General features: G+C 36.1%; 1 pseudogene; it reads right to left on the reverse strand.

Moving 5' to 3' along the window:
• Window positions 1–16,937: 16,937 nt before the first annotated feature.
• Window positions 16,938–17,859, reverse strand: LOC149238611 (putative UDP-arabinopyranose mutase 2 pseudogene; annotated as a pseudogene).
• Window positions 17,860–26,904: the final 9,045 nt, after the last annotated feature.

The raw sequence follows: 26,904 nt of genomic DNA on the forward strand, positions 1-26,904 counted from the left end.
CATTATGAGGATACAAAAAGCAACACTTTTTTTAGCCAATTGATAAGTCTCAAACAAAAGGGTTCAATAATGGAGCACATTGAGGAGTTCCAAAAATTGAACATAAGGGTAAAAGATATTCCAGAGGAGCATAGGATTGATGTGTTCATAGGGTCTTTAAAGGGTAATATCCAACATGATGTGCGCCTTTGGGAACCTGATTCATTAGAGAAGGCATTCAGGTTAGCAAGAAAAATGGAAAGCAAAATTATGGCAACTAGGAAACATACCATTCACAACTATAAAGACGGAAATGTTGTTGCCCATAGTCCTCCACAACCTACAAGGTTGACACCACAACAATTGGAAGAAAAAAGAGCAAAAGGGCTTTGTTACAATTGTGATAGCAAATACACAAAAGGTCATAAGTGTGCTGAGAAGAAATTATTCTACATAGATTGTGAAGAGGAAGAAGGAAAGGAGCAAGAAAGGTTAAAAGAAGAGGATATACTCCAGGAACAAAGTCTATATGAAGAACAAATAAATCCGACCATATCTTGTAATGCATTGGCAGGAATTACCACTCCTCAAACCATCAAGATAGAAGGACAAATCAAGAAGAAAAAGGTAATAGTGTTGATTGATTCAGGAAGCACCCACAATTTTATTGATTGTATGGTAGCAAAAGAATTGAATTGCTTCCTATATCCAGCACCAGAGTGTCAAGTGATGATTACAAATGGAGGAACAATAAATTGTTCTGGAAAGTGCCATAATATCAAGCTATCCATGGGAGAATATGTATTGACTAGCCCAATGCTTTCCATTCCAATGGGAGGTGCTGATGTTGTACTAGGAGTCCAATGGCTACAATCCTTGGGTACAATAACTTTTAATTTTCAAGAACTTTTCATGAAATTTTCTGTGGAAGGAAAGGAAGTTGAATTAAGGGGTATTGCAGGGAAACCAGGAAAGATAATCAGCTCTAATGGAATGACAAAGCTTCTAAAAAAGGAGCAAAGAGGTGTAATTGCACAATTATGTTCGCTAGATGTTTCCACATTGGAATCATCTATTTCTCCAGATCTCCAAAAAGTACTGGATAATCATTCCAAGGTATTTGAGACTCCCAAAGGTCTCCCACCTATGCGTGATCATGATCATGCTATTCATCTGATTCCAGGAAGTGTCCCTCCAAACATCAGGCCGTACAGATATCCATATGTCCAAAAAAGTGAAATTGAACGTATGGTTGCAGAAATGCTAGAGGCTGGTATAATTCAACCGAGTCAAAGTTCTTTCTCAGCTCCAGTAGTATTGGTGCACAAGAAGGATGGATCATGGCGCATGTGTCCAGATTATAGGGAGCTCAACAAGCTCACTATTAAAGATAAGTTCCCCATTCCTGTCATTGATGAATTACTGGATGAATTGCATGGATCAATTTACTTCACCAAGTTGGATCTTCATTCAGGATATCATCAAATCAGAATGAAGATTGAAGACATTCTGAAAACGACATTTAGAACTCATGAGGGTCATTATGAATTTTTGGTCATGCCTTTTGGTCTTACCAATGCACCTTCAACATTTCAAGGTTTGATGAATTCAATTTTCAAACCATTCCTTAGAAAATTTGTGTTGGTATTTTTTGATGATATACTAATCTACAACAAGTCTTGGAAGGATCATGTTGAACATGTTGACAAGGTGCTACAACTATTGGAGGAGAAACAATTATATGCAAAAAGATCCAAATGTTTCTTTGGAGTCCAGAAGGTGGAATATTTGGGTCATATTGTATCTCATGAAGGAGTTAAGGTAGACCCTAGCAAAATCAAAGCCATTAAGGAAGGAAAATCCCCACATCCATAAAGCATCTGCGAGGATTTCTTGGGTTGACAGGGTATTATCGCAAATTCGTTAAGAATTATGGGAGAATAGCAGCACCTCTAACAACATTATTGAAGAAAGATTCATTTTCATGGACTCCGGAAGCAACAAAGGCCTTTAAACATCTTAAAGAGGCAATGTTCCAAGACCGGTCTTAGCTACACCGGACTTCACAAAAACCTTTATTGTGGAATGTGATGCTTCAGGAAATGGAATTGGTGCTGTTCTAATGCAAGATGAAAGACCCATTGCTTTTGAAAGTCGTCCAATCAAGGGAAAGTTTTTAAGCAAACCTATTTATGAGAAGGAAATGTTGGCAATACTCCATGCACTTAAGAAATGGCGACCCTACCTAATGGGAAGACACTTCAAGGTAAAAACGGATCATGATAGCCTTAAATACTTTTTAGAACAAAGATTATCCTCTGAAGAGCAACAAAAGTGGGTCACAAAGATGTTGGGTTATGACTTTGAAATCATCTACAAAAAAGGGAAGCAAAATGTGGTGGCAGATGCACTCTCAAGAAAGGATGAGGATATGGAAGCATTGTTGTGTGCCATTTCTATTATCCAACCAGATTGGATAAACGAAGCAAAGGAGGAATGGAAGAATGACGAAGAAGTGTGGGCACTTATTCGAAAGCTACAACAAGATTCCAATACTTCTGATACATTTAGCTGGCAAAATGATTCGTTATGGTACAAAGATCGCTTATACCTCTGTAAGAATTCCCAGCTAAAACAAAAGATTCTTATGGAATTGCACACTTCTCCCTTAGGAGGGCACTCAGGATTTTTAAAAACTTACCACAGGGTTAAGAAGGAATTTTTTTGGGATGGCCTTAAATCAGATATTCAAAATTTTGTGGCGGAATGTTTGGTTTGCCAACAAAATAAAGTTGAAACAATTAAGACACCGGGTCTATTAAAACCTTTATCCATTCCAAGCCAACGTTGGGAGGAGGTTTCATTGGATTTTATCACAGGTTTGCCCAAGTCTGAGGGAAAGAGTGTCATCATGGTGGTAGTTGACAGACTTACCAAGTATGCACACTTTTGTGCATTATCACATCCATTTAAAGCCAGTACAGTTTCTACTGCATTTATGGAAACAGTTCAAAAGCTACATGGAAACCCAAAGATTATTGTAAGTGACAGAGATCCCATTTTCACTGGAAATTTTTGGACAGAATTATTTTCTTGTCTTGGTACTCAGTTAGCTCATAGCTCATCTTATCATCCTCAATCTGATGGGCAAACTGAGATAGTAAACAAATGTTTGGAAGGATATCTTCGTTGCTTTGTATCTGATAAACAGACACAATGGATCAAATGGTTGCCTCTGGCTGAATGGTGGTATAACACTTCCTTCCATACAGCAACAAAAATGACCCCATTTATGGCACTTTATGGGTACCAGCCACCATCAATCACATCATATTTAAGAGAAAATTCTAAGGTTCAGGCAGTGGAACATCACATCGAACATCAACAACAAGTCCTCCAACTCTTAAAGGATAACCTCGTGTTGGCACAAAATAGAATGAAACAACAGGCAGATCAACATCGCAGTGAAAGAAGTTTTGATGTCGGTGATTGGGTATTCCTACGGCTACAACCATATAAGCAAATGTCCCTAAAGCAAGCTAGGAAGGATAATAAATTATCACCAAAGTATTATGGTCCGTACAAGGTGTTGGAAAAGATTGGTACTATGGCATACAAATTGGAGCTTCCTGCAGCTTCTCGATTGCACCCAGTTTTCCATGTTTCATGTTTAAAGAAGGTTATAGGCGACAAGCTCCCAGTTCAAACAATATTGCCAGAACTTGACGAGGAAGGAAAAATTATATTGGAACCAGAAGCAGTCACAGAAACAAGAACTCGACAGCTACGAAATCGATCAATTTCAGAGTATCTTATCAAGTGGAAGAACTTATCCGCTAAAGATTCCACATGGGAGGATGAGAATTTTATGCAGAAGTATCCAGAACTGCTCAAGCGTTGAGGACAACACTTTTTTGAAGGAGAGGGGCATGTTGGGTCCCTATAATACTAGTGATTACCCCATTACTATTGTAGTTATACCCCTTATTTATATTGTTGTGCCCCTATTACCCCCATATTGTTATTTCTGTGCCCCATAGAATCCCTCTATTGTTATTTTTGTGGCTTTATATTATTATTGTTAGGTCGGCTGGATTATATTGTGACTCCTTAGACTCCTATATATAGAAAGGAGGTTTTGTCATTTGTATCATCCAAGAATTGTTCATTTATGTAATGTAAAGGAGGTTGCCCCCTCGAAGAGGCTGAATTCTAAGGCGTGGATCTCTCTTTTCTATCTTTTTATGAGCTGGTTTCATAACAGATGTCCAATTTTATTCTTCATCATGCTTCAATTATAGATTGAAAATATTATTCATCAACTTAACTACCTCCATTTTTTAGTGTGAGTTAAATAAATTTGTCAAATTCTTTAATGCATCATAAGAATTTGTTATTGGAATACTCTAATAACTCGACTCCATACTTACAAAAGTAATAATTAGGGCATGCACATTTTTCTTGCTCTCCCAAATGATTATCTCTTTGTATCACGTGGGTTTGGCACGCACATTGTCACTTTCTCCTTCATAAACACATTTCCATAGGTCATTGAATATGAGGGTTTCCCTAATATTTTTGGACCATTCGTGGTAGTTCTCCTTGACAATAAGAACTACATGAAAAATGGAGATGAGAGAGTGCATATTTTATAAGAAAAGTCACTGCAAAATATTCAAGTAGCTAATAAGAATCCATAACTAATAATAGAAAAGATCCATATTGTTTATTCCACCAAGCTTCAAGAAGTGCATTACAAATGGAACAATTTGGCAAGAATAATACACAACTTTGCAATCTTGTTTAGAGAATTAGAAAGTGATCATTTAAATTATTCCATGGACAATTAAAAAGAGCTCTATGGTGGAAAATTATCCCCACAAGCTCCAACTCGACCTCCTCATCTTGGTGAATGTGTCGAAAACCCAATATGCAACCAAAACAACCCAATACATGACCATGACTTTTTCCCAGACAATTAGTGTTTGCAAGATGATTATTTACCTTGTTCGACCTTCTCTTTTGTGCAACAACATAAGATTGGTCATTCATGACCTCAAGAAAAAAAAAATTAAGATGCAATCCTTTACCAAATTATGTCCATATTTAGATAAAACTTGACCTTTGCACACAACAGAGGCTTGCTCTAAGCTTGCAACCTCTAACTAGTGCACACTTTGAAACTAATAAAATTAAAATAAATATGTGAGAGCAATGAGGTATTGAAACACTTCCAGGAAGGATCAAAGTTGTGAAATCTTTTCAATGTAACAAATGTGTGAGAGTAGTGTGTTGTTGAAAGACTGTATAGAAATCTTGAATTAGTAATTAAAATATTTTCAATGTAACCACAAGATTTTAATATGGATATAGACCACAAATCATAAGCTCATGTGAATCATGTTTCATTTGAGATTGCAAGGATAGATAATTCAAATACGAGAAGTAACAGTTATCATAGGGTCTGCATAAGGCGTGAAAATTTTCTTATTGCGGGGACCACCTGATGTTGGCTTTACAAAAATTTTGCAGGTTATGAGTATACACGCATTAGGGTTGACAGGGATGGTAGGGAATTGGCAACATGCTACTAGTAGGAAACTCAAGCGCATAGTAACTATCATAGTAGGATAGAAAAACAAAGATTCATAGGCATTTCTGCTAGGGAAGTAAAATGATAGGGATGTTAGGTAGAGCGACAAAAAGGAGTTACAAGGTGTAAAGGAATGCCTACACTTGGGACCTACACTCTGATAACATGTCAATCTAGGAAGGCGACTTCCAATGTGATGTGTTCCATTAAGAGGAACATCATTGTATACAATCAAAATGGTGATCTTTGGGATTCAAATCCCAAGGTATTTTCTTATTCTAACTTATGGAATTTCTCTATTCACATATTTACATAACTTCACCCATTCCTAGAGGATTGGGTTTCTAATAGTATCAAATGCTAAAGTCCCTCCAAAGTGTGCTTTGTCTCATTGAATTTGTCTCAAAAAGAACTTAGGTCTTAACTTTAGAGACACTTGAAAATAGAAATAAGGTAGGTCCAAGCATTTGCATACTTTGTAGAAGTAATGAAGAAACTTCCTTAATTTTTTCCTAGAATGCCCTCACACAAGAACATCATATCCCACTTATACATTTGTCGGATAAAATGATGATTGAAGGTTTATTTCAAGAGTATTCTCTTAGAATGGAATTAAAGGAATATAAAAAACTTCCTTACTTTATTATCTGGGTAATATATTTGACGAGGAATGACAAGAGTTTTTAGGATGTCAAAATTCCCACTTTCAAAGTGTCATTACAATCTCTTTCATTGTTTTCTTCTCATAAAGGATAAACTTTGTAGTGTTATTGGAGAGGTGATTATGAACAAGGATTTTATATTTTCCTCTATAGGTATTTTCAATGTTTTCCTACGTCAAATTTTAGTTTGATCTCAAAATAAAATTCATATACATTTCTAAACATGTTAGCTACAAGATTGGTGTTTATTTATTTACCATTTTGTCTTGTTTTATATGACATGTATATTAGTCTCGGCCTATCTTGAGAAATGACTCCTCGTAATTGATTTTCATCGATTTACCAATTTCTGGTATTAAATCCCTTTTCTTTATCCAATGCACTATTATTTTTGTAATTTTCCATAAACTGAATTAGAAGATGTTTTCAATTTTTTGCATGAATGAAAATTGTTGTTTGAGATGATATTATCGGTACTTTGTCATTTGTTGGGCATTAATTCAAATACTTTGTCTCTTATTTCTAATTACCCTATGTTCACACTTCGTTAAATTTGTTAACATGTTAGAATCTTAATATCTATTAAATGGAGTGACAAAATCACATTAATATTTTATTAAATAAAAAGGAGTTGGCCATGCAACAATATGGTGATGTTGATGGTCATTGCTTAAATGGTGGCATGAAGGGTTTTTCATATGTGCTCAACCTTTGTGCCTCTATCTTTTTCCTTCACAATCATGAATTCCTGAATTCCTCAATAGTTTTTTCATAATTGCTCCATCCTAATAACAAAATTTGAGAGCATCATCTATTATACTGAATAGTCAAACTTACTACGACAAGGAGAGCTTGAAAAAGCACTAGGGAGAACCACTTTAGTTAAAGAAGATAAAATTTTCACCATTGATGACTTTTTATGACTATATATGTGCCATTATGAGTGCATTACTTCTCCTTCATAAAATAAAGATAAGTTCATTTATTTGTTAATATTTTGGCTCTATTTTCTTCAAAACCAAAAAACTTTACGCCTTTTCTTTCATTGATGGTGTCATCTAAAGAACCTGCTCATTCAGAAAATAAAAAATATATATTTCTTTAACACTAATGTGTTTATTTAGAGACACCTAGCACATCTGATGGACTTTCATATAGGAAAAATTCCTGCTAAATACCTCGGAGCTCCAATGGTAGCGAAATCTTTGAGATTAGCCTATTGGTAAGGAATAATTCAAAATATCACTAATAAGCTAGAAAGTTGTGTGTTTTGATCTCTTAATTTGGCGGGTTGGTTGGTCATTCTTAAGTTCTTACTTCAATATCTTCTAGTTTACCAACTGCCAGCCTTAGTTGCTCCCAAAGTCATCTTCAAATCCATCACTACCTTTTATAGAGATTTTCTCTGGAGAGGAGCAAAGAAAGAAAAAAATGGTCATTAGTTTCATGGGAAATTATTTCCATACGCAATATGGTTGAGGGTTTCGGCTTGAGAGAATAAGATATATTGAATAAGGAATTGGGAGCTAAACTATGGTGGAGATGGATTTAGGGAGGAAATGAACTTTGGAAACAAATCTAAAACATGAAATATTGCCACACCTCTTTTCAGTCGAAAACGTTAAGTGCTACAGAGTATCACTTGGGCTCCACTATATGGAATTTTGCATAGGCCAACTAGAGTCTAATCCAAACTCACAACTTTTGGGATATTAAGAATGGATGCACAACCCTCTTCTGAAAATATGGTTGGAAACAATTACCACGGTTGTGGTACCATGAGGTACCCAAAGCGTTAGAGGAATTTACTTTTGAGAAATAGTGCACTACAGTAGAATATTTTTGGAAACTAATACATGATTCTATGCTTTGGAGAGGACGGAAAACAATTGCGGATTAGCTGGTGCACCCAACCGTGACTACCTGACCCAATCTTGCTCAACACATGCAAAAATGTAAAATTACCATTGTTGAGGACCATGAAAAATGCTAGTGGGGATATCATACTAAAGGGATGTTAACTCTCAAGGAAGCATATTCCCTGCAAGCCAACTGCAAGGATATCCATCAATAACCTATTTGGTGCAAAATTTAAATTAATCTCCATTGGAGTAACGTTGCACAATTCCTGTGGATGACGAAGATAGAAGATCCTCATGTTGTATAAAATTAGAAGAAAGGATTACAAGGTCCTTCAATGTGCCCCTTATGTTGGAATTAGGAAGAGAGTTTGGAACATATTTTGAATTATTTTCCTTTTGTTGACCATCTTTGGGTGCAAGTCTTACTCCTTTTTGGATACTTAGACAACAACTACAACATCCTAATGGAAACTTTGAAGCAATGGAGAACTAGTATAATTAGTAATCTTGTCTTGAATCAAGCAAGGATTCTTGTCCTTGAAATTTTCATGTGGGTGAATTAGAAAGAAATAAATAAGAGGATATTTAAACAAAACATAAATGAAGAAGGGATGGTATATCAAATTATTAAGTAAAATACCCGTGGGACCATTCTCTCTTAAGCATGGAACTAGGAGGATTGGAAATCGAATCAACATGAAATAGATATTTTATCAAAACATAAGCTCTCCTTCAATGATCTCATCTCTTCCTTCCAAGATCCCCTCTCCCTAAAATTCCTCTCATTTAGCCTACATCGCGCCCCCCTTGCAACGGATTTTCTGAAGTTAAATTTTGATGGTGCTTCTAAAGGAAATCTAGTTCAAGATGGTTATGGAGGGGATTTTTGAGACTCAGAAGATCGAGCCTTGAATTTTCATGTTGTAAGTTGTTGGATCAAAAATAATAATGTGGTGGGATTCCTTGTCTTGGAGAGAGGTCTGGTATTATCCATTAATGAAGGATATTCAGAGTTGCAGATCGCTGGTGATTTCTAGTTGGTTTTTTCAATTGTTAAGAAAATAATCAATAAGACACCTATAAAAATCATATCAAAGAGTTGGCATTTTAAACACAATCTCTCACATTAAAAGTTTCTCCATTCTATTCCTTATGTCACAGCTTCACATTCTTAACGAATGGGAAACAAAGCCACTGACTTCTTTTCTAAATTGGGGTGCCAGGATCGATACATTTGTCTAACAAAATTGTTGTCTAAAGAGGTTTCATCAAGGTAGAAGGAACCTCTGCAATTCATACTAGTTGTAGATAGAAAGCCCCATATTAGGGTTTTGGAAATTAGGACGTTTGAGATTGTGGGGGGGTGGGGGGGGGGGCAAAATCTTACCACCATACTACCTCCCATAACATTTAAGAGGGGGCTTAGTGTGGCCAACCCTCCCCATTAAACACACATGCAAACTACATACACTACTCTTCATTCCAATGCTAGTCTTAGATTACACTTGATCGTTTTGAGAGGAGAGACCATTTGGTTTGGTTGCAAATGGATGGTCCACTAGCTTCCATGTTCCATTATTTATGAGAGTTTCATACTATTTTTCCATTTATTCTTTCCATTCATCATGAGAAGAAACTTAGTCAAAGGAAGTTGGTTCAAAATTAATAGACAAATTTAATTCACAATCATAAAAATATTCCATATCATTCACTGAATATAAATCATCTACATCACCTCCATTTTTTCTGGTGGAACTTTTCGTTCATGTCTTCATATCCTCAATAGGATGAAAACTTTTAAGTGTTTTAGTGAACCATTTTATAGTACCTTTCAGAGATGTTCTGGGCTTCTTTGTTAATTGATATGAGGTCACATCAAGATTTAGCATTCCAATTCTCTCAATCACGTCACTCAAAGTGTCTTCCTGATCTGAAGAAGTGGTTGGGACTTCATGAGAGGTAGAGAGTGCTTAAAAAGAAGATTCCATATATTTATATAGAATAGATATCCCCCCTTCAATATGTGGAGTCTCATTATCAAATTCATGAAAGTTTTTCCATGACTGAATTTGTCAAAATGATCAAGCTATCACTCAATAGTATTGTTAATATTGGAAGATCATATGATTTTTTGGTATCTGAGTACCCTGAGAAGATACACTTTCAACTACTTGCACCAAGTTTGTTTCTTTTTTCCTTAGGAATCAAGGCATAACTAGTGGAATCAAAGATCTTGAGATGTCTTATTGAAGGAATGTGGCCATAGCACATTGCATAAGGACTATTTTTCTCCACATCATGGAATGGACATCTATTTTTTATATATATTGCACATAGAATTGTATCAACCCATAACAATTGCTTTACATTTTTTAAAAACATCATTGAATGAACCATATCTAAGATATTAATGTTCATTCTTTCAGCTACAACATTTTGTCGAGGATTGTATGGCATTGTTATTTGATAATGAAACTCATGTTGGCAAATATATTTTTCAAATTCATTTGAAGTATATTATTTTCCATTATCAATATCAATAGATCCATGCATGAAATTTTTTGGAAGTTTCAAAAGCTTCTGATTTACCTTTTAACATATATACCCTACAAATCCTAGTGTAATCATTGATAAAATTCATCATATATTTATACCGATTTGTAGAAGGAATCGGCATAGAGCCACACAAATCAAAATGAATTAGTACAATATTTCTACATTCTCTAGTAATAAAATCATGAAATGGTTATTTTTTATATTATCCTAGGATATAAGCATCACATTGCTTCAGTTTCCTTGGAATGATTAGCAAACTAGAAACATTATTTGTTTTCAATAAATGAAGATTATCATAATTAAGATTTTCAAATCTTCCATGCCATTGAAGGCTCGATGACAATGTACCTTTATTATACTAAGAAATGTATGCATAGTTCTTAGCATATGTTCATTGTATGGTTTTTCCTCCTCTTTTCTAGTCATGAAAATTGTGTTGTATCATGCTTTTGTCACCTCAACTTTGCCATCAAATATGTGAATGGAGTGTCCTTTTTGGGGAATGTGAACCAGGGACATAAAGTTTCTCCATGGATCTAGAAGGCGGAGAACATCATGTAGAAGAAAGTCAAGAAGCCAAAACAATTTAATCTTGATGGTGCTAAGTCCAGGTGGCTTGAGACTTAACTTGCTTACAAAATAAATTTCTCCATCTACATTGTCACTAAAGTCTTCACAAGTATTTCTGGAATGGCATGTGGCAGGTTGCACCTATATCAAGCAGCCATGCATCTTTCTAAGGAGAAAATGAAGTATGAAAAAAGTGTTAAATTACTCCAATATTTCAATTTTCAACAATATAATGAGCAGATTCATGTGCTTTACCTTTCCTTGGATATAATGTTTTACCTTTCTCTTCTTTCCGTTCTTGTTGGATTCTTTCCCAAGAGAGTTTGCATGTGGATACATCATGCCCATATCTATCACAATGAATATAGTGGGGCTTATATTACCCACTTTAATGATGTTTATCCCATCTACCTCTATTATTATTCCTTCCAATCCTCTTCTTCCACCTCTTCCCCTAGAATAATCTTGTGTTAAATTCTTCTACTTATGTGCAAGGCACACAAATTCTTTAGTAAATTGAAAAGTTGTATTCCCCTTCCCAAAATATCTCTCCCATTCCATAAACATCTCCACAAAACTATCAAAAGTGATGTCTTTGAGTTGGGAAGTAGCTTGTATGGATTCAAGATTGTGAGAATATGTAGGATAGAGGGCCTTGAAAAAAGAGAGGGATGTCCATTTTGATCCCTGTGGCTTCTACATCATGCATAATAGCTCTACTTTCTTAAGCTAGGGCCAGGGAGTCATCATTCTTCAATTCTATATTGAAGTGTTTGATCGTCAATTGAACTACCTCCAACTCTGAATGTGAGTCAAATAAATTTTTCTTCTTTAATGCATCATAAGAATTTGTAATTGGAATAATATGATGACTTACCAAATGGCGTGCTCTTTTTTGATGTGGGTTTGGCAAACGCATTTCCACCTCTTTCACAGACACCTCTCCACTTGTCACTGGAGATGTGGGTGTGCCTAATATTTTTGTACCATTCATGGTAGTTCTCCTTGCCATTAAGAACTACACCAACAATGGAGATGAAAAAGTGCATCTTTTATAAGCAATGTCACTGCAAAATAGTCAAGAAACTAATAAGAATCCATAACTAATAATAGAAAAGCTCCATGTTTTTTATTTCACCAAGCTTCACGAAATGCATGATGAATGGAACAATTTGGAAAGAACAATACGAAACTTTTCAATCTTCATTAGAGAATTAACAAGCGGTCATTATACATTATTCCATGGACAATAAAAAAAGAGCTCTATGGTGGAAAATTCTTGTGTGAATCACATTCCATTTCAGATTACAAGGACATATAATTAAAATCTAAGAAGTAATAGTTATCACAGGGTTTGCACAAGGCATGAACATTTTCATGTTGCAGGGACTGCATGACATTGGCTTTACAAAAATTTTGTAGGTCACACGAGTATACATGCATTAGGGTTGGTAGGGATGGCAGGGAATTGTGCATGTTAGTGGCAGAAAAATCCAATGCATAGTTATCATAGTAGGAGAGAAAAACAGATATGCAAAGGCACTTTTGCCAGGGTAGGAAAATGACATAGGAATCACGACGAGTGACAAAATGTGGTTACAAGGGGCAGAGGAATGCCTAAATTTGAGACTTGAACTCTAATAACATGTCAAGCTAGGAAGGTAAGAAATACACCAATAATGGAGATGAAAAGTGCATCTTTTATAAGCAATTTCACTGCAAAATATTCAAGCAACTAATAAGAATCCATAACTAATAACAGAAAAACTCCACGCTTTTTATTCCACCAAGCTTCAAGAAGTGCATGATAAATGGAACAATTTGGAAAGAATAATACAAAACTTTACAATAATCATTAGAGAATTAACAAGCGATCATTTACATTATTCCATGGACAATCGGAAAGAGCTTTATGGTGGAAAATTCTCTTGTGAATCACATTTCATTCGAGATTACATGGACAAATAATTCAAATCCAAGAAGTAACAATTATCACAGAGTCCACATGAGGCGTGAAATTTTTCTTGTTACAAGGACCACATGATGTTGGCTTTACAAATTTTTTGTAGGTCAAATGAGTATACATGCATTATGGTTGATAAGGATGGCAGGGAATTGGCAGCATACTAGTGGCAGAAAAATCCAATGCATCATTATCATAGTAGGAGAGAAAAACAAAGATGTAAGGGCACTTCTGCCAGGGTAGGAAAATGACATAGGCGATGTCCATTTTGATTCTTGTGGCTTCTACATCATGCATAATAGCTCTAATTTCTGAGGCTAGGGATAGGGAGTCATCATCCTTGAATTCTTGATTGAAGAGCCTGATCGTCAATTGACTACCTCCAACCCTGAGTATGAGTCAAATAAACTTTCTTTGTTAATGCATCATAGGAATTTGTAATTGGAATAATATGATGACTTACCTCCTTACTTACAAAATCAATCATCCAGGCATATGCCTTACTATGTGTGCTCTCCCAAATGGAGAGATCTTTTTTTGATGTGGGCTTGGTAGGCGCATTTCCACCTCTTTCACAGACACCTCTCCACATGTCATTGAAGATGTGGGTGTACCTAATCTTTATGTACATTTCATGGTATTTCTCCTTGCCATTAAGAAATACACCAATAATGGAGATGAAAAGTGCATCTTTTATAAGCAATTTCACTACAAAATATTCAAGCAACTAATAAAAATCCATAACTAATAATAGAAAAGCTCCATGTTTTTATTCCACATAGCTTCAAGAAGTGCATGATAAATGGAACAATTTGGAAAGAATAATACAAAACTTTACAATATTCATTAGAGAATTAACAATTGATCATTTACATTATCACATGGAAAATCGAAAAGAGATTTACAGTGGAAATTCTCTTGTGAATCACATTTCATTCGAGATTACATGGACAAATAATTCAAATCCAAGAAGTTACAATTATCACAGAGTCCACATGAGGCATGAAATTTTTCTTGTTATAGGGACCACATGATGTTGGCTTTACAAAATTTTTGTAGGTCAAATGATTATACATGCATTATGGTTGATAAGGATGGCAAGGAATTGGTAGCATACTAGTGGCAGAAAAATCTAATGCATCATTATCATAGTAGGAGAGAAAAACAAAGATGTAAGGGCACTTCTGCCAGGGTAGGAAAATGACATAGGCGTCAGGAAGAGTGACAAAATGGAGTTACAAGGGGCAGAGGAATGCCTAAATTTGAGACTTTCACTTTGATAACATGTCAGGCTAGGAAGGTGACTTCCAATTGTGATGCATTCAATTAAGATGAATATCATTATATACAATAAGAATAGCGATCTTTGGGATTCAAATTCCAAGTTCTTTTCCTATTCTAACATATGGAATTTCTCTATTTACATATTTACATAATTTTGCCCAATTCTGGAGGATTATGTGTCTAATAATATGGAATGCTAAAGTACCTCCAAATTGCACTTTTTTTCTTTGAATCACTCTTAAAAAAAAGGTTTTAACTTTATATAGGATTCAAAAGCTAAATAAAGTAAGTCCAAGCATTTGCATCCTATAACAATAATAATGAAAGTTCCGTCATTTATTTTTCGAACTCCCTCACTTAAGAACATCATATATTACTTTTGCATTTGTGGGATAAAGTGACGATGGAAGATTGCTTTCGAGGGTACTCTATTACAAGGGAATAATTTAAAGGAATATAGAATAGTTTGTTACTTTATTACTTGGGGAACCTATTTGACGAGGAATGCCAAGAGTTGTTAGGATGTCTAAATTCCTACTTTCAAAGTGTCATTACAATCTCTTTCATTGTTTTCTTCTTATAAAGGAAAAACTTGGTAGTGTTAATTGGAAAGGTGATTATGAAAAGGGATTATGTATTTTCCTCTATAGGTATAGTCAATGCATGTAATGTCAAATTTTAGTCCAGTGTCAAAATTAAATTCGTATACCTTTCTAAACATGGTAGGTATAATATTGGTGTTTACTAGTTTACCATTTTGTCTTGTTTTGCATGACATGTTTGTTAGTCTCTTCCTACCTTGAGCAAGGGCTCCTAGTAATTGATTTGCATAGATTTACCAATGTTTAGTATTAAATCCCTTTTCTTTATCTAATGCACTATTTGTTTTGTAGTTTTCCATAAACTAATTGAAGAGATGTTTTAATTTTGCACATGGATGAACCTTGTTGTTTGAGATGATATTATTGGGCCTTGGCATTAGTTGGGCATTGATTGGAATACCTGGCTTTTTTTATTTTATTTACCCTATGTTGTAGCGACAAAACCACATTAATATTTCATTAAATGAAAAGGAGGTGGCCATGCAACAATATGGTGATGCTCATGGTCATTACATAAATGGTGGCATGCAATGTAGTGCATACCTGCTCAACCTTTGTGCCTCTTATTTTTCTCCTTCACAATCATGAAGTCCTCGGTAGTTGTTTCACAATTGCTCCATCCAAATAACAAAAAATGAGGGCATCATCACTATTATGAGTGCACTATTTTTTCATTAGATAAAGATCAGTTCCATTATGAGTGCTCTACTCCTCCCCAAAATAAATATGCGTTCATTTCTTTGTTAATATTTTAGCTTTTCCATTTTCCCTAAAAGAAAAAACCTTTACACCTTTTTCTACATCAATGGTGCCATCTAAAGAACCTACCCATTCTCATTCTTGGGCTTGGTTGACTCACTAAAAGGATTTATGATGTGGACATTAATTTTGTTTTCTTTAATTTAATTATAAAAAATTAATAGGTGGATAGTAGGGATTTGATCTCCACTTAATATTCTAGAAAATTTTTAGTATTAACAAATAAAAAGTTGAGATTTATTTTCAAAGTGGTTGTCCATTTTTCCTCTGATTAATTTAAAAAAAATGACATATGAATTAAGTGTCCCATGAAACGAGTTATGCCAGCATGATACTGTAACAAATCCTATTTACAAACTAAGAATCTTCATGTTTAAGAATATTGGTGCATGTTTTTTCAATGTATATATGTTTAATTTATATATTAATGGTTTTAATAATAATAATAATAATAATAAAGCTATAGTTTAGTTAATTTTTTATTTAGTAACATGAGATGTATTCATGAAGTTTTTTCATACCAGTGTTTGCATGTTTAGTATGGACTAATGGCTATCTTTCTTTACAACCATTTAATTGATATGACTATGCTAGTATAATTTTGTATTTAATGTTGGACTACAACATCTCCCCCATATTGAGTTGTGACATGCTTCTAAGCATAATACTATTTTTTAATAACCAAGATTTAGTGATAAAGTCAAACTTATATATGCTCAAATTAATTTCATAAAAGATACATAAAATATTGAACGTACAAATATTTTCAAAATGCAATATTTACACTAATGGCTCTTTTAAAATAGGGAAAGTAGTTATGTCACTTTTTTTCTTTTAATTATATTTAATTTATTAAAAAATGTCATATGAAATAAGTTATGATATTTTGGGCATGTGGTATTGATAAGTCATGGTCTTGGCCCATGGTGTTCACAGGCTATTTAATTTATATGGTTGGGCTAGTATTTATGTAAGTTAAAATATCCTTGATTTATCAATAAATGTTGTTGTTGTGAAAGATGAATAACAAAGGTAGCAATATTGTACATCCAGTTCACATGGAATAATTTCAGTTTTTTAACAAAGTTTTTTTTTGAAATATAAATTTCAATTTTGATTGGTTTTTTGTTTTCCAAATTCCTCCCTCCCTGTTTTCACTCCCAATCCCAAGTGGTCGCAGATGACCTTGACACACCATCCTGCCCACATATCGTCATAGCGACCAATGGGCTGCCCATCGCCCATCAAGCCAAAATACATGGCAGGGCCAATCAAGTCCCGATTGAAGGCCAAATTCATGCCACACATGGGGAACAGAGTACCCTTTGGAATTGTTAAAACTGCATCCACATACCTGGTGTTGCGTTCCCAAGGCTTGAAAAGATGTGTGGGGGCATCATAGTCGGGGATGTTCATCCAGAGGCCATGAGAGACCGCAGTGGGTGTTCCATGGCGAAGGCTGAAGGGGTACCCACGCACAAAATCTGCGCCCTCTCTGTATGGATCATACAGTGTATTGAAAAAGAATGGAGTGGAGGGGGAAAGCAAATTGAGAATGTGGTGGTGGAGAGCATTGATGTGGTTTCCAGAGGGATCCTTGGCAACAAAGCAGTCATCATCAATTGTAAAGATGTATTTCTTCTTGGAGACCATGTAGCCGAAGCAACGACAGGCACTGTCTTTGAAGGAAATGCAGGAGGCCTTGGGTCCCAGGATCCTGTTGATATCGTTTCTGTTGTACAGTTCGTAGTCGAAACCCTTGGGCACGCTGATGGTCTTCGATGGATCCCCATCCTGCACGATGATGAGGTGATACGGCTCAAAGAATGGCCTCCACATTTCCAAGAAATCCAAGTTCCGAATTGTAGGTATCACTATGTCCACTTCCTCCTTCAGGATCGGGGTCCCAGCGGCACTACAACCTGCCATCTTATTATTATTCATCAACTGATGCCGCAAAATAGAAACAAGAAATGAAACAAAACAAAAACCACACGGCCGAAGAACAACCCAATCTTCCACTATGCCGCAAAATAGAAACAAGAAATGAAAGAAAACAAAAGCCACACAGCCAAAGAACAACCCAATCTTCCACTGTCAGGAAGAATTGGAAGTGTTTTTTTGTTTCTAATGAAACGCACACAACCCAATCTTAAACAATCAATCAGGAAGAATTGAAAGTGTTTTGTCCCTTTCCATTTGCATCTGTGTGTGTGTATATATATATATATATATATATATATAAGGAAGAGGATGCGAGAGCTTTGTTTTGTTACGTGGGGATTCACCTTTTTGCGCAATCTTCGGAAAACTTTTTTCGTTGGATTTTGGTCGGGAAGAGTTTTTTGCGTAATTTCTGGAAAATCTTTTTCGTTGGATTTTCGCAGCTCGAATTTTAAAGGGAAGAGTTTCATAAAGCAGTTCAGTTTGGTTATAAATTGTTTTTTAGTTGATTTGTTTAAAATTGGGTAAGATTTTTTTAAAATTATAATTCATAACTATCCACGTTATTTCTTACGTGTAAAGGGAAGAGTTTCATAAAACAGTACAGTTCGGTTATAAATTGTTTTTTAATTAATTTGTTTAAAATTCGGTAAGATTTTTTTAAATTATAATTCATAACTGTCCACGTTATTTGTTAGGTGTAAATCTCTCTTCATATTCCTTTTTCTCATAACCATGTGTTCGCCTCTTTTAGGTTAAATTAATATTCTTTTTTTTCATAACCATGTGTTCGCCTCTTTTGGGTTAAATTAATTTGTTTAAATTTAGGTAAGTTGGGTTACACTTTTTTTTTTTTCCAAATTGCGTAAGAATTTTTTAAAATTTAATTCATAACTATGCACCTCAACTGTTACTTGTAAATCTCTTTTCAAGTAAGTGTGATGGTAAGATTCAAATTAAAATATCTTTTAGTTGTAACTCGGTGCTCATCTTTTTTGGGTTTTTTTAGTTAATTTGTTTAAAATTAGGTAAGTTGGGTTACATTTTTTTTTTAATTAGTTTGTTTAAAATTGGGTAAGAATTTTTTAAAATTATAATTCATAACTATCCACGCTCTTAGTTACGTGTAAATCTCGCTTCGGATTAAAAGAATCAAGCCTGTAAATCTCTCTTCGGATTCTTTTGTTTCATAACCATGTGTTCCTCTCTTTTGGGTTAAATTAATTTGTTTAAATTTAGATAGGTTGGGTTACACTTTTTTTTAATTATTTTTTTTTAATTGCGTAAGATTTCTTTTAAATTTAATTCATAACTATGCACGTTACTTGTTACCTGTAAAACCTCTTCAAATAGGTGTAATGGTAAAATTCAAATTAAAGTAGTTAAGGCTTAACAAGCTAAGTGGGGGCATCATAGTTAAGGATATTTATCTAGAGGCCATGAGAAACTCCAGTGGGTGTTCCATGGCAAACGCTCAACGGATACCCATGCACAAAATTTGTGCCCTCTATCATATAGTTATTGAAAAAGAACGGAATTGAAGGGGAAAACAAGTTTAGAATGTCATGCTAGAGAACATTGATGTTGTTTTTAGAGGGTCCCTTAGCAATAAAGCAGTAATCACCACTTGTAAATATGTATTTCTTCTTGGAGACCATGTAGCCGAAGCAACGACAGACACTTTCTGATAGTTATGTTTGGAAATTACTGAGAGGGGGGTGAATCCGTAATTTAAAACTTTACTTTTTGCTCAACTTAATTTTCTTCTCATGCAACTAATGATTTATGTATGTGCTCTATTATTATTGGATACCTTTTTGAAAAGAAGTTTTCACATATACTTATCAAGAATTCAAGGACATTCACACAACATTTAAGAACCAACACATGAAGACACCAGATATAAGTGGAAACCCCAAAGGGAGAAAACCATGAATTTTAGGCTGAAAGTGATGTGAAGGAAAGTTGGTACTCTTTATTACATCATATTTTTGTAGGCTCCAACCTACAAGAGGCTCCTACCTCAAAGGAAGCTCCAACTCCCACAAATTTTCTGCAGGCTACAACCCACAAGAGGCTCCTACCTCAACATGATACAACCTGTTCTTTATCAAGCTATAACATAGAAAGGGACAAAAATATCTCAATCACAATATCAAGTCAAAAATGTTGGATACCTTATATATAATTATGTTGTCAAGTCTATTGCAAATCTTCACTACTTCTCCTTTTCAACTCTATGCCTCTTCTGATGCTACTCCTAAACTTTCTCATGCATACTGTTTCACTTCAAAATTTCTCTTTCCATTCAACACTGTATATTTTATAAGCAAGCCTTATTGGTTGTTTATATTCTTTGCAGGAATATGGAATGAGGCATTGTCTCTTGGTCTTCTAAAATTGTTCACAAGCTTGTCTCCACTTTCAGTTCTGAAAAACATTGTAGTATAAAATAGAGCTGGAATAAAAAAACTCAACTAGTAATGATTACAAGAGACAAATCAGATGTGTCTTATCTTGTATCATACATTTTTCTATTTAAAACATATATTTTTCAGCTTGTGCCTCAATATTTTATGTTCCATTTAACAATGTTCAACCTTCACATTGATTATCATAGCCTTTGCACTTCATATCACTTTCAACCGTTTGCATTCTAGCATAAATTATCATCAATTCAAAATTCAACGTTCATGTGCACTTCACATTCAACATAAAGTATCACCAATGTGATCAATGACATCAATGTCAATATTACCAACATTCTTCCCCTTTGGCATTGATGGCAACACACAATTCCTTATCTTGTTTGTCGGGGAATACCTTTGTTTATACCTCTGCCTCCAGAAAAAAATACCTGTGTTACCTCCCCCTTTGACATCAATGGCAAGGGTTTAAAGACTAACAAGGATAGTTCATAATAACACTCAATCCATAAAATCTTATCCATTATTAGTGTCAAGTATTAATGCAGTGTGAATGTTGGGCAATGTGTTCTCTAATTGCAAAAGTTGCTCCAATTAGCATTGTGGACGTTACTCCAAATTGTAGACCCTTCAAATGCAATATATTGAAATTGTTGCCATATTTCTCACTACTCTTCAATAAGGATGCCATTGTTGTTTAATAATATATGAATTATATTGCTTTAAATAATAATTAAGAAAAATAATACAGTGCTTCAATCTCACCCAATTTTGTATTATTTTTTTTTGTGAACTTGGCAGATCTCTATTTATTTCTATTTTCAAAAGAACTTTTCACAACCATTTGCTGCTACAGGTGGTTTTCCTGCCCGAAGGAAACCAGGTATCCACTTGTCAGCTTTAAATCCTGTCCAAAATTTAAATAAGTTCATTGCTATCCATCTAGCAGCATTGTATTGGCTGTCTATTCTACTGTCTCTATTTATCAAAATAAAAATAAACATAATTATACTGTTCATAGTCAAAACCATAGTCAAAACCATTTTTGAATCCAACTAGTTCACTGTGTCACTCCTCATCAGAGGATATTACTGGTGCTGGTGCCTTTGCACTGGATCCTGGTATCTCACTTCACTGCTCAATTCTCCATTTCAGGTGTGTCAGAGTCTGTTCAATTCTACCTAGTGCTAAGTTGTTTCTGTATGCCTGGATCTAGATTACTATTATCTCCCGTAATAGTTCTACACGGACTGGGTCTTTTTCTTTGTTCTAATTTTGTGCCTCTATTTCTTCTCTCGTTTCATGCTCATACTCTTGGTGGAGGGTCATGGCCCGATCCACCACGTTGTTCATAATCCAATATTGTTGTATGGTTTGCTTGAACAGTGAGTGCCTCCCTCGAGTGGACCCTAGGTCTGGCACCATGCTTTCCCATTCATCCATGGGGATATCTCTGTTGAAAAATGGCAGCAAGAAATTGTTAAAAATAGAAGTGCTAAAAATAGTAGTTCGGGTACCAGTGCTGGATTGGGCAACAGGGAATGAAAAATGGAAGTGCTAAAAATAGAAGTTCTATTTTTAGCAGTTCAGTGTGGATTCCTATTTTAGTCAGTCCCTGGACTAGAAATAGGAAGTAAAATTTGAATTTGATATTAACAGCATTTTGTAAATTAATTAATTAATTCAGTTTGAGATAATTAGTTAAGGAATTATGAACTTGAAGTCTATGTGTGGACATGCAATAGTTTTTCCTTTTATTGAGGGATTTAACCATCAGTTAAAGGATGAGGATGAGTTGTAATTAGTTAGCTTAGTTAATTGAGTCAAGTCTAGTTAGATTAATTTAACAAGTTGTTAAATTAATGAGATTTAGTTTGTTAATGCTTGCATGCATGTAACAACTGGGATTTTTAGATAACTGAAGATTCACTCATGGATAACTCATGCATGTCAGTCCAGACAGAGACCCAGTTGAGATCAGATGGAGGGACAGTGTACTATCAGTTGCTAGGATATTCCTTGTGAATAGTCCTTGCATGCAGAAGGAATACTTTTCCTTATGGATTACGTAGTTGGACCTGAGGTTACAGCCGGAATGATGTGGCCAATTCACACATGTTATGACATTGGAACCCAATCAAAACTGCGTAAGGAAATAAGAGCTTGGAGGACTTGTGCAACTTATATATACAGGCCTAGGTAGTCCATGAGCTACATCATTAGAGAACAGAGAGAGCAGGATAGCCTTTGAGCTGATTCTTTTTGTATGTTGTTGAGGATTTCCACTTGATTGATAATACGGAGATGGGGTTTTAGGCTAGTGCTTTCCCTAGGTTATATCTTCTGTGTTATGCTTGATTACTTCTCATTCTCAGTTATATCTGTTCAAGCTTGATGTTGCTCATGTTATATTAAACTTCCGCTAAGTTTATGGTAGATGTACATCTAGTGTTATGCTTTAGTACATTGCATATATCAGTTGGATCTGCAGGTGAAATTTCTACATGATATCAGTGAGCTAGATAATTTGTAGAGAAAATTCTACATGGTATCGGAGCACAGGTGATCAAGGAAGAACAGTATACAAGAAGGGAGAAGTTGATGTTTGTGGTTTCTGAATATTGAATTGAGTTCTTATCACATCTATTTCACCAATGGCGTTCTATGGTTTGAGACTTGAATATGCCCTTGATGGCAATTCGAATTATATAGCCTGGAAGGATTGCATGGAGGCAGTATTGGAAGAAAATGGTCTAAAGGACTTCATTGATCAGGAAGTCCAGAAGCCAAATGATGCTACTCAACTAGCGGAATGGAAGAAGTGTGTGGCTAGAGCTAGGAGAATCCTCTTGGAGGGAGTTCGAGATCACATTGTCTCGAGCCTCCATGGGAAGGAGACTTCGTTTTCGATGTGGAAAAAATTGAAAAATCTTTATTAGAATAGCAGTGATCAGAGGAAGCTGGCATTGAAGGACAAACTTCGAAAGATCAAGTGTGAAAGTGGGGACACAATCTCTATGTATCTGAACAAGCTCACCTCATGCAGGGATAAGTTTGGAAGTGTAGGGATCGTGACCTCTCATGATGACATTGTGAGTCTTGCACTCCTCGGTCTTCCTAAGAGCTGGCATAGCTACCAAGACTCGGTTAATGGAAGAGAGAAACTGCTAGATTGGGAACGACTTTGGTCGAATTTGATGTAGGAGGAGATAAGAAAAAGTACCAGAGATGGTTCTTCATCCATGGACAATGAAGAAAGGTATGCCTTAGCGAGTAAGGCGAAGAAGGGAAAGGAGAAGGTTTCTCTTTCCGAGTCCAGTTCTTCCCATGGTGGGAAGAAGTTTGACAAATCGAAAGTGTGATGCTTTTGTTGTCATGAGGTGTGCCATTTTGTTACAAATTGTCCACTGAGGAAATCCAAGAAGGGATCTGGGGAAGGATCTGAAGGTGGGGCACTTGCTTCACAGTTCGAGTTGGATTTCACACTCTTCACATGCATGGTTTCATCCATGGTGAGAAGTGGTTGGTTTCTTGACAGTGGAGCTTCTTTCCACATGACCAGCAATAAGAGTTTTTTCAGTACTTTGGAGGAGAAAGATCTCCAGATACTCATAGCAATGGGTAATGTTGAAAGGTATACTGTCTCAAGTGTAGGCACGATTATTTTTCAAAGGGAGCATGGAGCTCACCTTACCTTGACCGATGTCAAGTATGGACCAAGACTGAAGAGAAGCTTGGTGTCGACCGCGATGCTAGAAGACAGAAACTATGTTGTAGTCTTTAGTAAGGGAAAGGTTTTCCTTAGACACATCATCACTAGACAAGTGAAGCAGATTGGTTCACAGGTCAAGAACCTATATGCTCTTGAGGTTCAAGATGCATGCAAAGCCTTGAGTAGCAAGGCAACTGATGGAGACTTGTTGGTTGAGAGGGAGAGTATATTACCTCTCAACATGCAACACTAGAAGAAGTCTTAGACGATTGTGGAGGGGCCATGATTGGTGCAATAGCTTCAAGAGGTTGTGGAACAGCCACAACTACAGAAGCTAAGAGGAGATCAAGTAGAGACATCTACTCATGCAGAGACCTCCAGTAGGGGGAAACTTCAGGCCGTGTGGGCTGAGGGATCACATGCAGCCATACCTCCAGGTAGGAGGTGGGTCGATGTGGAGTGATCGTCCCAAGGCGGAGGGGCAAGATCCTTGAGGTACCCAACCTCTTTGATTCGAATTTGCTACGGGAGCCCCGATGAGGAGTAGTAGAACTGACTGATTGGGTAGAGACAGATGCAGATGGAGTGGCAGAGAGAGCTACAGTGCAAGGAATCCCAGACCAATGCAGAGCTAGCAGGCTGCAGCAATGCGAGAGGCACAAATGTGTTGCACAATGCAGGGTAGCACAGAGAGGTGTGCAATGGTGCGAGATGCATGGAGATGTTTTAGTAGCGCAGAGGTCAGAGAGGGAGCACTTGTCAGCAGTAGGTAGAGCTTCAGCATCAGAGTATGTTTCTAGCCCAACAGAGAGGCCAGTTGGGAGTTTTTTTTGTTCCGAGAGTTGCTAGAGCAACCACACTTGGTAGATGCGTTGCATGCAAAAATTATGAAGGTACAAGATCGAGTTCGAGAGGAAGCCTTTCTTGTTGAGAGGGAGTGTTGAAAAATGGCAACAAGAAATTGCTAAAAATAGAAGTTCTAAAAATAGCACTGGTAAAAATAGCATTTTGGGTACCAGTGATAGATTGGGCAACAGGGAATGAAAAATGGATGTGCTAAAAATAGAAGTTCTATTTTTAGCATTTCAGTGTGGATTCCTATTTTAGTCAGTCCGTAGACTAGAAATAGGAAGTAAAATTCGAATTTGATATTAACAGCAGTTTGTAAATTAAATAATTAATTCAGTTTGAGTTAATTAGTTAAGGAATTATGAACTTGAAGTCTATGTGTGGATATGCAACAATTTCTCCTTTGATTGAAGGATTCAACCATCAGTTAAAGGATGAGGATGAGTTGTAATTATTTGGCTTAGTTAACTGAGTCAAGTCCAGTTAGATTAATTTAAAAAATTGTTAAATTAATGTGATTCAGTTTGTTAATGCTTGCATGCATGTAACAACTGATATTTTTAGATAACTGAAGATTCACTCATGGATAACTCATGCATGTCAGTTCAGACAGAGACCCAATTGAGATCAGATGGAGGGACAATGTACTATCAGTTGCTAGGATATTCCTTGTGAATATTCTTTGCATGCAGAAGGAATACTTTTCCTTATGGATTGCGTAGTTGGACCTGAGGTTATAGCAGGTATGATGTGGCCAATTCACACATGTTATGACATTCGACCCCAATCAAAACTGTGCAAGGAAATAAGAGCTTGGAGGACTTGTGTAGCCTATATATAAAGGCCTAGGTAGTCCATGAGCTACATCATCAAAGTATAGAGAGAGAAGGATAGCTTTTGAGCTGATTCTTTTTGTATGTTGTTGAGGATTTCCACTTGATTGATAATACAAAGATGGGGTTTTAGGCTGGTGCTTTCCCTAGTTTATATATTTTGTGTTATGGTTGATTACTTCTCATTCTCAGTTATATCTCTTCATGCTTGATGTTGCTCATGTTCAGTTAAGCTTCCGCTAAGTTTATGGTAGATGTAAATATAGTATTATGCTTTAGTACATTGCATATATTAGTTGGATCTGCAGGTGAAATTTCTACATGATATTAGTGAGCTAACTGATTTGTAGAGAAAATTCTACAATCTCGGTATTTGACATTGTATCTTAAATCTCTCTCCCAATTCGCAATCTGAGCTCTGACTTCCGGCGGATTTCCTTCCATGTAGGCGTTGATGATTTTCTTCATGTGTTCCCCATTAGGTTTCCTGCCTCCTTTTTTTTTGTTGTCCACTTGTTCCCTCCTCCTTTTTGGTTCCTCTGTTCCCTCTTTTGGGGCCCATTTTGCTCCTGTCTGGGTGCTGCTGTCTTGCGTCTGGTGTGTTCTATCTTGGTCAGAGTTCTTACTCTGGTGCATTGGATTACCTATCATAAAATTGATGCATTCACAAGCTTTATGGTTTTGACAGAGTTCAATTCCCCAATTGCCCTTTTTCTTTCCTTTGTTCGTGCCTTATATCTTCTGGTTTCCAGCTAGGGTTTTTGTACCCTGTAACTCCTTGTTTCTAGGTGGTTTGGGTTTTTTGACTGTTAATTTCTTTTTCAGGGTCAGGTTTCTCTTAGGTTTTCTTCCCTTGATCCCCCCTTTACAAATTTCTAAGCCATTCCATTCCTTTCTCCTTGGTTCCAAGTTATCCTCCTTAGATGGGATCAAGGTAATTTCTTTTCCCACCTTCCCCGAGTTTTCTTAGACGTATCTACATGGTTCCTGGTGCCGTTCCTTTCTTCCCCCTTAGGACGCCTGAATTCTAGCAGTCCTCTGGTCCTTAGGGTTTTCCCTTCCGAGGTTTCTTCCCTAATAGCTAATGTCACAATTCCCTCCATTCCTATAAGCCTGGCCTAGATCGAGAGCCTTCGGGGGATACTGCTGGCTGATTTTCAGGCTGGCCCTCTCCCTTTCTAGGTGTTAGCTCTTGTCTCCCTTTTTCTCTGCTAAGGAATTGCCTATGGTCTGTAGGAATGGTGTCTACAGCTCTGGCAATTCTGGAGGCTTTTCCCTTTGTTTTGACTATCTTAAACTGGAAGCTAAGT

Source organism: Pinus tabuliformis, chromosome 8 (assembly GCF_031772625.1).
Source record: "Pinus tabuliformis cultivar Carrire ecotype Pingquan chromosome 8, CPIR1, whole genome shotgun sequence".
Lineage (NCBI taxonomy): Eukaryota > Viridiplantae > Streptophyta > Pinopsida > Pinales > Pinaceae > Pinus > Pinus tabuliformis.